The sequence below is a fragment of the Dasypus novemcinctus genome, chromosome 6, assembly GCF_030445035.2.
Source record: "Dasypus novemcinctus isolate mDasNov1 chromosome 6, mDasNov1.1.hap2, whole genome shotgun sequence".
Taxonomy (NCBI): Eukaryota; Metazoa; Chordata; class Mammalia; order Cingulata; family Dasypodidae; genus Dasypus; species Dasypus novemcinctus.
The window spans coordinates 117,216,723-117,233,390 of NC_080678.1; the positions used below are offsets into that span (position 1 = coordinate 117,216,723).

General features: G+C 35.8%; 1 long non-coding RNA gene and 1 pseudogene across 1 annotated transcript in view; both read left to right on the forward strand.

Annotated features, from left to right (window-relative positions):
* The window catches only part of LOC131279033 (uncharacterized), a 30,335-nt gene extending 20,995 nt beyond the window's left edge, over positions 1-9,340 (forward strand). The window contains exon 3 of the long non-coding RNA XR_009186376.1: positions 9,168-9,340. This is a non-coding gene — a long non-coding RNA (uncharacterized lncRNA). The remainder of the gene's footprint in view (positions 1-9,167) is intronic.
* A 6,918-nt stretch (positions 9,341-16,258) lies between these two features.
* On the forward strand, positions 16,259-16,444 carry LOC131279060 (U1 spliceosomal RNA; annotated as a pseudogene).
* The last annotated feature ends 224 nt before the right edge of the window (positions 16,445-16,668 follow it).

Consider the following 16,668-nt stretch of genomic DNA (forward strand, 5'->3'; position numbering starts at 1 on the left):
GATATTTATGATTATTATTTCTTCTTGGTGGATTGCCCCTTTTATTGATACATAATGTCCTTCTTTGTCTCATAAAGTCTGTATTGTCCAGTGGAGGTTTAGCTATGTCAATTATTTTTTGGTTACAGTTTTGTATGGAATATTCTTTACAACATTTACTTTCAACTTATTTGTCTTTGGATGTAAGGTGAGTCTCTTTTAATGGAGGAGTTTAATCCATTAACATTCAATATTATTATTGTAATATTATTACTTTAACAATGTTATCCTTTGGTTTTCATATTTCATCTTTTTGGTCTCTCTTTTTACCTTTTCAATACCTTTATTGATAATTCTCACTTCTTCACTCTATTCCATGCCTCTCTCCTGTTTTTCCTTTCAGACTGTAGAATTCCTTTTAGTATTTCTGCAGGGCAGGCCTCTTGTTGATAAATTCTTTCAATTTTTGTTTATCTGTGAATATTTAAAATTCCCCCTCATTTTTGAAGGACACTTTCTTCCATGAAAGAATTTTTGGTTGGCAGTTTTTCTCTTTCATGATCTCAAATATATCATTTCATTTTCTTCTCACTTCCATGATTTCTGATGAGAAATTGGCACTTAATCTTATTGTGGATCCCTTGTATGTGATGAATCACTTTTCCCTTGCTGTTTTTAGAATTTTATCTTTAGCATTGACATTCTGATTAGTATATGTCTCAGGGCAGGTCTGTTGGGATTTATTCTGTTTGTAGTACATACACTCATAAGCATTGGGAACTTTTCAGCTATTATTTCCTCAAATATTATTTCTGCTCTTTTTCCCTTTTCTTCTCCTTCAAGGATACCCATTATATGTACATTTGTGCATTTCATGCTGTCATTCAAATCCCTGAGACCCTGTTCAATTTTTTTTCATTTTTTCTCTATCTGCTCTTCTGAGTTTCAATTTTCCTGTCTTCTAGTTCACTAATTATTTCTTCTGCCTGTTCAAATCTGCTGTTGCATACCTCTGGGTTTTTTGTTTTGTTATTGAGGTACTGGGAACCGGAGATTGAATCCAAGGCCTTGTATGTGGGAAGCCAGCACTCAACCACTGAGCCACATCAGCTTCCCTGAGTTGACTTTATCATCTGTTTTGCTTGTTTGTTATTTTTTCAGGAGGCATTGGGAACCGAACCCAGGACCTCCCATGTGGGAGGCGGGTGTTCAACTGCTGGAGCCCAATCCATTCCCTGTAGTGTATTTTTAATATCTTTTAATATGTTTCTTCCCCATAATTTCTGCTGTTTCTTTATATACTTTCAAATTGTTCCTTATGATCACAGTGTCTTCTTAATTTCCTTTCTCCCTTTAACTTTATTTTCCTTCATCTCCTTGTATTGATTTAGGAGGTTTGTTTGAATATTTTTATTTAGTTTTCCCAAATTCTGTGTCACCTCAGGTTTTAATTTGTTCCTTTGACTGGACCATATCTTCAAGTTTCTTAGTATGGTTTGTGATGTCTAGACATATGATAATATTGTTGAGTTTGTTTTGAAGGTCAGTTTCTACATCTTGCCCAGGGTTTTATTGTTGGTTGTTTGTGTTAAGGCTTTTCTTTGACACTTGGTTCAACTTACTGCACACTTTTAACTGATCTGATTCTTTCCCTGTATATGTGGTGCAATTTTTAATATTACAGTTTTTGTGAATGTTTTACCCCCAGGAGAAAAATTCCTTTCTTCCTTTCCTCTCTTCCTTCTCTGAGAATCTTTTTTGAGGAAGTACTGGGGCTTGAACCTGGGACCTCATACATGCAAATGAGCACTCAACCACTGAGTAACATCTGCTCCACAATGAGAGGTGTTTTTTTCATTTGTTTTTAGGAGGTACCTGAAATCAAAGCCAGGACTTCATACATGGGAAGCAGGCAGGCACTCAATCATTTGAGCTCTATCTGCTCCCCTCTGGGAATCTTGATCTGTTCTGTTTGTTTCAGTTTTGCCTCTGTAGTTACATTTACACTTCTTTTGTTGTCTCCAGCTCCCCCTCCCTGGAAGGCAACTCTTGCCTGAAGGTCATTCCAGAAAAGACCTTCTCAAGACCATATTTCCCCACCCAGACATGGCCAGGAATCCACAAAGGGATCAATGACCAATTCCAATGTGTTCTGGGAAGGGGATCAGAAAGGTTGCCAAAATTCTCCCCAGTGGTTTCCCAAAGCTGTGCCTTCTGGCCTGTCCATCAAATGCTGCCCTTTAACAAACTGTTCCCACTACCTCAAGGAGGTGCTTTGTCTTTAAATCTCCACTGCTTCCACCCCTGTCCAGGGTGCAGTCAAAATGGCTTCTGCTGCCCTTATCCAGGGCATGTCAAAACAGTAGCATAAAGATGGGACCCAATGATTCAAATTTGGTAATCAAAAGCCACGATCAGTGCTCTGCCATGCCTATTCCTGTTTTGGGGGAAAGGATATTTATGTTCCTTTCAGCCAGCAGCAGGTAGCCAGGGACTTGACCCCAGGTTGGCCCACCATAAGAATGGGGGATGGGTGTCAGCAGCTGCAGCAGAGAGAGCTACTCACTATTCTTTACTGTAGTTTATCAGTCTCTTCCTCCCTCTCTTCCCTGGATGCTGTTCTGGCCTCTGGAGCCCCAGAACAGTTGTTTCAGATAGTTCCTGCCTGTTTAATAGTTGCTTTGTTGGAAAGACCGAGTGTTAGAGCTCCCTACACTGCCATCTTCCCCAGAAGTTTGTGCCTTGCTTCTCTTTTGAAATCCCATTTTGTTGTTGTTCTGACCTGAGGCAACCACATGCCTTTTCAAAGAAGCATCAGAGTGAAACTAATATCCTACAGATCAGTATCAGGATATAATATGGTCAGTGATGTTGCCAGAATTTCTCTCAGTTCTTGGCTAAGCTACATAAAATGAATTTCAAGAGTGAGCCAGCTTAGTTAGGCCAGTAATTTATTAAGGAAGGGAGGGAAGATAAATGGGAGAAAATAACAGATTACAGGTCCCAAGTATAGGGGAAGGGGTTGAAAAGAGATAAAGAGGGCTGATTTACAGATTACAAATGCCCAGGTTTTACTTGTGTGCTGTTCCAGGCAAGAACAGGGGAGTCTTGTTTTGGCCCTTACCTTTTAAACCATTAATTATTCTTCCCCTTTGCTACTGACAGGGGAGGAGTCCCAGCAGTTTGTGTTTTGATTGATTACCCCACCCATCAATCCCCTGGGAGGGCCCAATGATAAGGCCTCCTGGAGAAGATCCCGGTCTTCTCCTGTCTTCCAGAGGAAATCTTGTTCTGAATGAGGTTTCTCTCAAGGGTCTTCCAGCAGCCATCCTGGGGGTACCAGTGGCCACATGGGCATCCTGCCAGTTTCCAGATTCATCTATTGATTCTCTTCCTAGCCTGCCTCAGTGAGAACATGGGCAGTTCTCTAGGAATTTTATACAATCTTTAAGTATTTGTAAGTACATTTTATCCATATAAATTCAACCAATAGAAGGTTAGAAAATCTCTTTTAATTTTTGTATTTCCCATGAAATTCCTAACATATCAGAGGAACCCAAAGATTTTTAGCACCATATTTTTACATGATGAAAGAATAAATCCTTTGCAACTGTTTGAAATAAAAGATAGCTTTTAGGGTTTGGTTTTGTGAAGACAAAATACAAAAGTTGTCAGGTTTAAACATTATGTTAAACAGGAAAATGGTCCCCGTAAAACAATATTTATTTCCCTATTTAACCAAAGTGACAATAAAATAATGAAATAAGACTTAATATGATTATAAGAAAAAGTCTTAATTCCTTTAAATAATAGAAGACTTGTCTTCTAAAACAATAAAGGATGGTAAGGTCAACATAAACATTAACGAGGATGTTATTCTAATATGACATAGAATCTTTGTCTTATAAGCAGAATACTTAGATGGCATTAAAACAAACAAACAAAACAAATAGAAATAACCTTATCAAATATTATTCAGCACTGACCACAACAAATAAAATTCATTTCTATGAACCCTCCACAACTTTCTATATCCATTCAGGCTTTTTCTTACACATTCTTGCTTCCCATTCTGTGAAAAACAGTAATTTTATTTTGGGAAAAATCTGTCTTTTTTCTTTAACAAAGAACATCCTGCATACTTTACATACCTGCCACCTTAAGTTACTAAAAAGATCTTTGAAACTGTCTTCAAACATCCTACAAAAATAATTATATTTGAAATAAAGTTTTTAAAAATAATTCAGTTACATTAAACAGAAATTAACTTTTTTCATAATTTTAAGATCTAATAGCCATAATGCAGGCTTATTTTATCAGTAAATCTGTATAAATTTAGGGAGAATATACCCAAGTAGAATAAAATTTTATGTTTGTATTGCAATTAACATGGTAGTACAGAGGACATAGCTATTTTAGTTACGGTTTTCAAAAATATTACTTTCCTCACTTTGCCATTTTATTAGTATTCCAGTGAGATACATTATGAATAATTTCTGAAATAGTTTTCTGGAGGCAATTAGGGAGGACTGGTTTAAAGCTATGATTTAATGTCAGGCTTATAAAAGTAGCCAGCTTCTTTCCATTCTTTTTTGTCACTTCTTCAAATAATTTTGTACATCTAGATTTCTGTATGACCTTCACCCGCAGTCCTTAAATTAAATGGTAAAGATATCCAGGCTCCTAAGTCTGAAATAAGACTGAATTATTTGTAATACCCTTTGAGTCTTCAGTAGGGTTTGATGAATCTTATCGCTATAGAAGGGGAGGTTGAGTAAGCCAGAACATAGACAAGGAAGACAGGAAGAGTCTGAAGGATATAAGTTTGATGTCCCTAATTCCTGGAAATCCAGGGTACCAATTTACATATACATCTGTGTGTATTTTTAATATTTTCATATGTATATATGTAAACACATATATGTATATTAGCACACATTTATTTTTAAGCAATTTGAATGGAGGTCTCCTAAGAATTTTTTTATTCTTAATTTGATATTACCATTTGGAGGTAGGAAAATGTGCATCAAACAGACAGACGCAAATAAAAAACCATGTAGCATCAGTTAAAATCTTTTTTTTTTAAAGATTTATTTATTTATTTCTCTCCCCACCCCAGTTGTCTTTTCTCTGTGTCCATTTGCTGCGTGTTCTTCTTTGTCCACTTCTGTTGTTGTCAGTGACACAGGAATCTGTTTCTTTTTGCTGCATCATCTTGCTATGTCAACTCTCTGTGTGGGAAGCACCATTCCTGGGCAGGCTGCACTTTCTTTTGCACTGGGCGGCTCTCCTTATGGGGTGCACTCCTTGCACATGGGGCTCCCCTACGTGGGGACACCCCTGCGTGGCAGAGCACTCCTTGCGTGCATCAGCACTGCGCATGGGCTGGCTCCACATGGGTCAAGGAGGCCTGGGGTTTGAACCACGGACCTCCCATGTGGTAGACAGATGTCCTAACCACTGGGCCAAATCCACTGCCAGTTAAAATATTTAGCCATGAGTCAGATACAGAAACACAGAAATGCAGAGATATAAAACTTGTTAGCTTAAATTATAATTTTGTACCTTTTTCTGTAAATTCTCATTCTGATACAAAGACATGAGCTTTTGGGATTTATTTTTAGTTCTCTTCTCTTTTACAGTCTAAACTTAAGAAATACATTTTCTGACCATTTTTCTCTAGATTCAAATTTGTATTGAGGCCAGGGAGTATTACAAAAGAATTTCATCTTTTTCTTTTTCATTGGTTCATAACTGAACATAGACCAATGATCTCAAACAAATTCCAAAGGACTATAGTCATCAGTACTGCTAACATTTCTCATGATTATATTTTTCAGCATGCTAAATTAAGGTGTACACAGAATTAAACTGATTAAATCAGAAATACCAGAAAGCAGAACCAGAATATGAAAATTGTATTGTGAGTACTTCAGTGGCTACCTCTCACAAGCCTGGGACCTGTACCCAGCAACCAGAGCAGAGCTAATGTGGAACTTGAACCACAATTTTGATTAACAGCCAATAACCAGAAAACCAAAATGAATTAATTGGTTTCACCAAAGAGTAGGCACTACAATGAAGTTACTCACCAGAAGATGACTGTACCTGTATCTGTAACTCCCCTCGAAATGGAACTGCACAACAGGGCCAGTGACACTGGCAGGAGTACAAGAGAGTACTGTCCATCGAGCCTGTAAAGTAACTGGGATAGGTGGCCGTGCAGGATCAGTGACTGGGCATCTCTGTCCCACAGGAGCCACAGGGCCTCCAGTAAAGATATTTAAGACTGGGATCACCAGATTATACCACCTGAATGGGCTTAGTGCCCAAAGCCCACAGAAATCAATGACCTGATACTTGGATTTCAAGAAGAGGGTTTTTTGCAAAGCACCATAGCAAGGAGACAGGAGACAAGCTCAAATCTGTCTCCCCGAGCTGAAGAGGTTTGAGATTCTTAAATGGTTTGGAGAGGGTTGGTCTAGGGAAGTAATACAGGATTAGATAAGATGACATGGGTCATGGGGCAGGATTAAGTGGAGCCTGTGCTGCTACAAGTTATGCTAGTTAATGCATTGCACTTTTAAAAATGGCAGCTTAGCATGTTGAATGGTTGTGATTTTTACTATTAAAATTAGGTATAGGTAACTTCATAAGGAAGTGCGAGTTCTACGAAAAGGGAAACAAACTTCTGCAAGCTGGTAAGGGAGGGGTTACTTTAAAAGTTGGTTATTATGCAGTGGTTTCAGTATCTGGTAGTAGTAGGGCAAATTTCTCCAGTACTTTCTCCTTTTCCAAAGTTGTCTTTGATGTTCTTAGACCTTGTATTCTATAGCATAAACTTTAGAGTCAGTTTGTCTACATACTCACACCCATGTGTACATGTGTGCAAATTCTACATGAACTTTGATTGGAATTGCATTGCATCTATGGATCCATTTGGGGGATAGTTGCCTTTATTATGATGTTGAGTTTTCTCCTACATGATTAGACCCTTTCTATGTAATCTATCTTTTGTGCTCTTCAATAAAATGTTGCAATTGTCACTATATAATTTTGGTTAAATTTATTTCTAGTTACCTTATACTATTTGTTTCTATTGGGAATCATATTTTCTTTTATAGCTGTATCTGGTTATTATGGAATGCTCCTAATTTATTTATCTTATATCAGTTCTTCTGTCAAACTTTCTTATTTTTTCTAGTAGTTTTACTGTACAGTCTCTTTAATTTTCTATGAAGACAATTAAAGTGTTTGCAAATAAGCTTACTTGCTTCATTTCCATTCCTTATGGGCCTGTTTGTTTGTTTGTTTGTTTTACTTATTTCACTTTGCCTGAACCCTCTATATTAGCAATATTAAGAAAGGGTGGTGATAGGAACCCTTGCCTTTTCTTTAAAATAATAATGTCTAAAGTTTTATCATTAATTTTCATGTTGGCTCAACATTTTGGATAGATAAACCTTCATTGTAAGTCAAAGAAGTTCTCTTCTATTTCTAGCTCGAATGGCTATTGAATTTTTCAAATGATTTCTTGTGACAAGGTTTAGTCTAGATGCATTTTTTTCTACTGCTTCATTTAGTAATAAATTATTCAGGACTTTTATATTATTGTTCATAACTGAACGTGGCTAAAACTTTTCCTTATTTGGCTAATAATTTTACCTTTTTAATTTTTGTGTTAGAATTATACTAACTTTTAATATAAATTAACTCTAAAAATTTTCAGAAAGTATTTATAGAAGAAAGGTATTTTTGTTCATTAAAAGTTTGATAAAGCCTCTTCTGGATACCTGTTGGGGGCCAGGTGGCTTTTTCTCCCTAAGGAGTGAGCTTTTTATTATTGTGCCAACTTTTTAAATGCTTATTATTTTTTGTCCTTTTGAAACTCTAGAGTAAATTTTTATGATTTATAATTCTCTATAAAATGTCCATTTCATCAACTTTTTCATAAAGTTGTTCATAATATTTGCTTATTATTTTAAAAAATGATCATACCATCTGTTCCTGTGCCATTTTTTATTCCTACTTTTAATTGTGTTTTTTCTCTCCATTGGTTAGTAGTGACAAAGTTTTGTGTATTTTTAAAGTTGTTTGTAAAGAACTATTCTTTGTTGTTTTGCTAGTTTTTTTCTTTTAGCTTGTTTTCTATTTGTTATATTCTATTCTTTATTATTTTTTCCTTTCTGCTTTCTTTGGATTTACTTATTTATTCTTTGCTTGGTCTTTATCATTAAATACAGAATTCATTTTTATTCATTTTTTCTGTCTTTTTTAGCAACACACTTAAAGTTACACTGTTCTCCTTTATACACTGCTTTAGTTCCTTCACCTTTATTTTGGTATGTTGTCCTTTCATTGATATTTCTTAGTATTATATATTTAAATTTTAATTCAGGTGTTATAATAGTTTATAATTTCTTTTTTTTTAACACAAATTAATGAATGCTCTTTTTAGTTTCCAATGTGCTTGTCTACTTTTTTATTGTTGATGTTGTCATTCTTGATTTTTACTTTATCACAAAATTTCTAAATCATAGTATTTAAGGCTGCCATAATATATTCTGAGAACTGAATTCTGAAATCAGAGAAAACTATCTCGCTTGGCCTCTTATCAGAAAGAGTCCATACAGTGAAATTAACAAAATAAGTAGTAACAATCCTATAATAAACCCAGCAATCAAGTCTCATTGTAATGATATTATGATCTTTAATAAAGCTTTAAACAACTTTCTCTAAAGATTAAGAATTTACTAATTTATATATTATTGGTAATACAAATGTTTAAGTGAGACTTATGGAGCACAGTATTCTTGATCCAAAAAGTAGACTCTGAAACACAAAAGATTTGTGTTCTTTAGATCCTAATGTATAGGTTTACAAGGTTGTATATATCTACGATTTACCTGAAAAGTACTTTCTTAAATAATATGGCCTTTAGGAACAAAAGAACTACTTAAAAATAAAACTCCTGAGGCTCATCCTGGAGGAAAGATTATCTTTGCTATTTGATTTTGTCAAAGCAGGGGGAAAAGAAATTAATATAGGAGATAAAGATGATATGATTCTAGAATAGAGGGGTAGATTAAAACAATTTCCCTGAGTAGCATGACTTTCTCATTTAGGCTTAATCTTTCCATCTGTGTGTTTTTTCCCATTTGATCATGTCTTGTCTTCTCTTTGTTCAGGAAAGGCTCCTGAGGGAGATGACCCTGTTTAGGAAGACCTGAATTCCCTGGAGACTTGGCCTGCATCAAGTCAGGAAACACATAGCTTAATGACTCGGGAGGTAAAACTCAAGAAGAGGGACCTGTGCTCATTGACTGTGCCTATTACCTAAATCACTGACCCCGTCCTCTCCTCACCACATTAGCTTTCCCATTCTGTGTCACTCTGATGTTGAAGATGACCCAATTAGGAATTTGAAGGAATGGAAATGTTTTACAACTGTAAAGAAAACAAAAACGTGAAGAAAAACTCTTTCAATTCTACCCTGAATTTACGTATTTTAGTATTGATCTTATTTTGTGCTACTAATAGAGATACATGATAAGTTTCACATGAAGTAGGAGGCATGCGTAGATATAGTGTGGATGGCCTTTTAATTAATGAAGACAGTGTGATACGATGTCTTCAAAGCAGAAGAGTAGAGGAATGTGAAAAATTGGTGGTAATAAGCCTTGCTTTAACATATTACCTGCCTTGTGGAGATACTGCCAATATTACAGAACACAAAAGAGGAAATGCATTCTCATCTTGTGGGTGCCTTGTATTTTTTTCCTTTATCTAATGCACTGAAGCATTGAGACTTCTATGATGATGCTGTCCTCATACTCACTTCCTATACGTTCCTTCATTATTAGAGAGAAAAGTCAGTACCAAGAGCAAACACTGCTTCCCCCAACTTCTCAATTCATTCAGTATCCCCATGCCTGCCTGGCAGTAATGCAGCTTTGAAAAGTGACATGGCAGTTTGGCTCTTCTCTCATGTAGGAAACTGTTCAGTCCTCTGTTATATTTAAAGTCACATTTCTGGATAGGAATCTCTTACTCTTAGGACAGATTTTTAGCTATCAGCCTATGAATAATACTTTTTCTTTGATTACTATGATTTTCTACTTGTAGAGAGATCATTTGAAAGTAAGCAATGTCATAGAATGTCCCAAGTAGATTCTTTATATAACCTTATTCTCTCCCTTCTAGAACCGAGTCCATTATTTATGTATGTATTCTTTTTTTTTCCCTAAATTTTATGGCCTAAATTTTATGACCTATCCTGGATGAATTTTTATATCTTTTAAAGTTTCCTTTTATAAAAGAGTGTCTTAGAATATTCCTGGATGTTTTTTAGGTTATCTTTGGAAAATCTTGCTTTACCAGAATTTTCTTTTCTTATATTTCATGTAGCAATTTGATGTTGTAGCCACTTGTACTGTCAGTTATGATGCTGTCCCCTAGGAATTGTCTAGACTCATAGTCCTGTAGGTAGGTTTTGAAGATAGTTGATATCTTTTTATTCCAACATTCATTTTAGAAGTAACATAACTTAGGCCCAAAGAGCTGTCCAAGATTATACAACTCTTCAGTCATAGTGAAAAGACTTAGAAACCAGGCTCTTATCTCCTACTATAACTAATTACACTTTGTACTTATAAATCTTTGGCATAATACAGAGCAGAAAAGCTCCTTGGAAAAATCTGTCCAACCTTTTTGACACTAATTTGATTCAGTGAGCAGACTCCAAAAAGACCTGGAATCTTGATAATTTATTGTATTACTTCCTGGCATTGTTAGCCAAATCACTATTTCATTCCATCAAAGACATATTAGAGTCCTAAGTGAGCCTTCAATTTGAATAGCAACCATCTGGACTGGTTTGCTTCTTTGATAAATATAGTCAAGTTGATTTTGTTGTTTTTTTATTTATTTTATTTATTTTATTTTATTTTATTTTATTTTTTAAGATTTATTTATTTAATTTCCCCCCTCCCCCGGTTGTCTGTTCTCTGTGTCTATTTGCTGCATCTTGTTTCTTTGTCTGCTTCTGTTGTCGTCAGTGGCATGGGAAGTATGGGCGGTGCCTGTTCCTGGGCAGGCTGCACTCTCCCCCGCGCTGGGCGGCTCTCCTCATGGGGCACACCCCCTGCACATGGGGCTCCCCTATGCGGGGGACACCCCTGCGTGGCAGGGCACTCCCCACGTGCATCAGCACTGCACATGGGCCAGCCCCACATGGGTCAAGGAGGCCCAGGGTCTGAACTGCGGACCTCCCATGTGGTAGACGGATGCCCCAACCACTGGGCCAAGTCCGTTTCCCGAGTCAAGTTGATTTTGGAGCATGACTTGAAATATGTCTTGGGTTTAAATTGTGCTAGGACTTCTCACTCAGGTGGTGTTACTTTTTTTAAGTAAATGAGTTGTGCTCAAATTGCTTTAAAATATATCTAGCTAGGAGGGCAGGGATGGTTGTTAGTGTAGTGGCACTGATAGACTTATTTTCCTCTATTCCATTTCACTGACAACTCCATAGTCCTATTTTGTTATCCTGAAATTAGTTTTTACAGATGTTTTACCAATTAGTGTTGCTTTTTAATTTTCAGGACTAGGTCAACTTTATAACCCATAGCTCATTTCATTTAATTAATTGGTAGATATGTAGTTTAATAAGAAGGGACATTAAGGGGACATCATTTTCCCTTGATATATTAAAAGGATTAAATACACACCAAGAAAAATACAAAGAAAATAAATCTGGTATAACAGTAGTAGTATTAGATAAAATAGACTTAAAAGCAAAAGGCATTAGTGATAAAGGGGTCATCATATAACTTTCTCTTCATATATTTTACACTAAAATGTGTGATAAATTCCAAATTTATTTGTACCTAATAACAACTTCAAAAAGTATAAATTGAACAATGGCAGTATAAGAAATGCCTGTAAACATCCCCTCTTAGAAACAGCTAAATAAAACAACAGGTTCAACTCACTGGACTCTGTGGAACAATTAAGAATGGAAAAAACTCAATGAATGCTGAATTGAAAAACAAATAAAGCAAACATCTAAAAAAGATAAAAGAGAGGCAAGATGTATTTATTGGTCCAGACCTCTTCCCCATTCTCAGATCTGCCAGGTTTATTTGACTCACAGATGTATTCCTGGTCTGGATACCTCCTACTGCAGTCATTTACTGCAGTTCCACCCACACCAGCAGTTTAATTGAACACACAAATACAGTGACCAAGACTTCACAGACCCACTGCAGCACTTTAAAGATCTTGACCAATACTATAAATGAACTAGATCCTACGGATATGTACAGAACATTGCACCCAACAACAGCAGAATACACATTCTTTTCAAGTGCACATGGGTCATTCTCCAGGATAGACCACATGTTTGGTCACAAAACATGTCTCAATAAATTTTAAAAGATTGAAGTTATACAAATCATCTTCTCTGACCCCAAATGAATGAAAGTAGAGATCATTAGAATACTGGAATATCAACAAATATATGGGAGTTAAAAGAAGATACTTTCTAACAATCAAAGAGTCAAAGAGGGAAACCACAAGGGAAATTAGAAAATGTCTTGTGATGAATAAAAATGTGAACACAACATACCAAAACTTATGGGACCCACTAAAGGCACTTTTCAGAAGGAAATTTGTAGTTATGAATACCTATATTAAAAAAGAACTATCTCAAGTCAATGACCTAACGTCATATCTAGAAGAGGAAATTCATATCTAAGAAGAGAAAATTAAACCTAAAGTAAGTGGAAAGAAGATAGTAAATTTTACAATGAATATAAATGAAATGGAAAATAGGAAAACAATCTAGAGTCAATGAAACCAAAAATTGCCTCTTTGTCACACATGGGTCACTCTCCAGGACAGATCACATGCTAGGCCACAGAACAACTCTCAAAAAATTCAGAAAGATTTAATTTATACAAATAATTTCTCTGACCACAATGGAATGAAGCTGGAAATCAGTAAGGGCCAGAGAACCAGATTAGGCACAAAGATATGGAAGTTAAGCAACATAATCTTAGATAATCAGTGTGTTAAGGAGGAAATTGCAAAAGAAATCAGTAACTACCTGGAAGTGAATGAAAATGAGAACACAACATATCAAAACCTAAGGGATGCAGCAAAAGCAGTGCTGAGAGGGAAATTTATAGCCATAAATGCCTACCTTAAAAAAGAATGAAGAGCTAAAATCAAAGACCTAATTGCATACCTGTAGGAATGAGAAAAAGAACAACAAATTAATCCCAAAGCAAGTATAAAGAAGGAAATAACAAAGATTAGAGCAGAGCTAAATGAAACTGAAAATGATAACACTAGAAAAAATGCAAACAAAAAGCTGGTTCTTTGAGGAAATCATTAAAATTGACAAACCCTTAGCAAGACTAACAAAGAAAAAAAGAGAGAATACATGAAATAAGAAATGAGGAAGGGGATATCACCACTAATTCCACAAAAATAGAGTATCATAAGAGGATATTTTAAAAAATTGTGTGCCAAAAAGATGGATAGCTTAGATGAAATGGATAAATTTCTAGAAATACATGAGCAGCCTTCATTGATGAAAGAAGAAATTGATGAACTCAGCAGACCAATCACAAATAACGAGATTGTCTTAGTCATCAAAAACCTCCCAATTAAGAAGAGCCCAGGACCAGATGTTTCACAGGTGAATTCTGTAAGTCATTCTGGAAAAAACTAACCATAATCCTGTTTAAACACTTCCAAAAAAGTAGAGGGAACATTGCCTAACTCATTCTGTGATGATAACATCACCCTAATACCAAATCCACATAAAGACGCCACAAGAAAAGAAAACAACAGACCAATCTCTCTAACGAAATTGGATGCTGAAATCATCAACAAAATATGTGCTAATTGTATTTAACAACACATCAAACAAATTATACACCATGACCAAGTGAGTTTCATCCCTGGTATGCAAGGATGGTTCAAAATAAGATTAATCAATGGTATACCACATTAACAGATCAAAAGAAAAAAAAATCACATGATCATCTTTAATGATGCAGAAAAAGCATTTGACAAAATACACACTCTGTCTTGACAAAAACACTTCAAAAGATAGGAATAGAAGGAAACTTCATCAATATGATAAAGGCTACATGTGCATAACCCACAGCTAACATCATATTCAATGGTGAAATGCTAAAGGCTTTCCCTCTAAAAACTGGGACAAGACAAGGATGCTCATTTTCACTATTCTTATTTAAAATTGTGTTAGAAATACTTGCTTTAGCACTTAGACAATAAAAAGACATAAAAGGCATCCAAATTGGAAAGGAAAAAGTAAAAATTTCACTTTTTTCAGATGACATGATCTTATACATAGAAAGCCCTGAGAAATCTACAACAAAGCTTCTAGAGCTAATAAACGAGTTCAGTAAAGTGGCAGGATATACGATCAATGTGCAAAAATCCATAGCATTTCTGTACTCCAATAATGAGCAATCTGAGGAGGAAATCAAGAAAAAAATCCATTTACAACAGCAACAAAAAGAATCATTTTTTATTCAAATTTAAAGATGTAAAGGACTTCTATGCAGAAAACTACACAACATTGTTTAAAGAAATCAAAGAACACCTAAATAAATGGAAGGATATTCCATGTTCATGGATTGGAAGACTAAACATCATTAAGATGTCTGCCCTACCCAAATTGATTTACAGATTTAACACAATCCCAATAAAAATTGCAATAGCATTTTTTGCAGAATTGGAAAAGCTAACTATGAAGTTTATTTTGAAGAACAAGAGGCTCCAAATAGCTAAAGATATTAACAAACTAAAATGAAATGGGGGGAACTCACACTACCTGACAAAACATACTGCAAAGCTACAGTGGTCAAAACTGCATGGTATTGGCACAAGGATAGACGTACTGACCAATGGAAGTGAATTGAAAATTCTGATATACATCCTCACATATACAGTCATCTGATATCAGAAATCTTGAAAATAAAAAGGCAAACAACCCATTTTTAAAATAGGCAAATGATTTGAATCGATACTTCTCCAAAGAAGAAATACATATTGCTAAAAAGTACATGAAAAGATGTATCCTTAGTTATTAGGTAAATATAAATCAAAACTACAATAAGATATCATCTTACACCTATTATACAGGAGGCTATTATGAAAACAGAGGACTATAAGCATTGGAGAGAATGTGGAGGAAAGAGAACACTTATCTACTGATGGTGTGAATGTAGAATGGTACAACCATTATGGGAGACAGTTTTGCAGATCCTCAAAAAACTAACTATAGATCTGCCATCTGATCCAGCCATTCCACTGCTGGGTAGATACACAGAAGCATTGACACAGGGACATGAACAGATATATGCACAGCCAAAGTTTATAGCAGTATTATTCACTATTGCCTAAAATTGTAAGCAATCCACATGTCCATCAACAGATGAATGGATAGGCAAACCATGGTATATACAATAAATGGAATATTTCTCAGCTGTAATAAGAAATGCAGTTTTAACACACAGGATAACATGGATGAATCTGGAAGACCTTATGTTGAATAAAGTAAGCCAGTCACTGAAGGACAAATATTACATGACCTCACTGATATGACTTAAGCAAATTGAGCAGACTCACAGAGCTAGATTCTGGAAGATAGCTTAACAGGAGGCAGGTCATAGAGAGTGGTGAGTCAATGCTCATATGGACAAAATCTATGATAAGGTGGAAGGGTGTGGTTGAGCAGTGGACGGGTGTGAGAGTGATGCAGTGATGAGCTTGGGTTCAGTGGTGCTGGTCTGTGAGGGGGAATTGGGTGGGGGCATTTGGTTGGACTATCCATGTAACTGGGGAAGGCTTGGAGGAAGGAGCAGGGATTTGGAAGTCTGTGGTTAAAACTACATTGGTGGGAATGTTCTTTTGGCAAATAGGGCAGAGGAGGGTTACTAGTATAGGGAGTTGGGTGTGAGGGATATGCAGGATAGAGCACACCTGGGACATGCCTTTATGGAATATTTAAGTGTTCATCTTGTCATAGTGTGTTATCTCAGTGGGTGGAGACCCACACAATACACAAGAAAATATTAAACTCCTATCCTGGTGAGCCCTGCTATGTTCTCAATTAGAAAGAAAAGAATCTCTCAAGAACATAGGCACTGTGCCTAATAAAAGAAAACAGACCAATATGTCCAGCCCTCAATATTATTGCAAGTAACTATAAATCTTATTTTTCTAAAATTGAAACTTAGTAATACTTACCTGGCAGGGGAGATAACATGATCGTGAAGGGGGTTTTCTCAGGGCAAAGCTTATCCATTGTACTCCATATGTGCTGACTCCTGTCATTTTCCGAAATGCTGGAAATTCGACTGCATAATTTGTGATGGTGGTGAAATAAATAAATAAATTTTAAAAATTGAAACTTAGTGGTTGCCATAAGTTCTGATAACAGGGGGAGAGATGGAACATAGGGCATTTTTTAGGACATTAGAATTGTTCTACATGATCTTGCAGTAACAAATACAGGCCTTTCAAAATTTCATCAAAACTTATAAAAGTGTATGGTGGAAAATGTAAACCATAATGTAAACCATTGACCATGGTTAGTAGCAATGCTTCAATATTTGTACATCAATTGTTAAAAATGTACCATACACATGT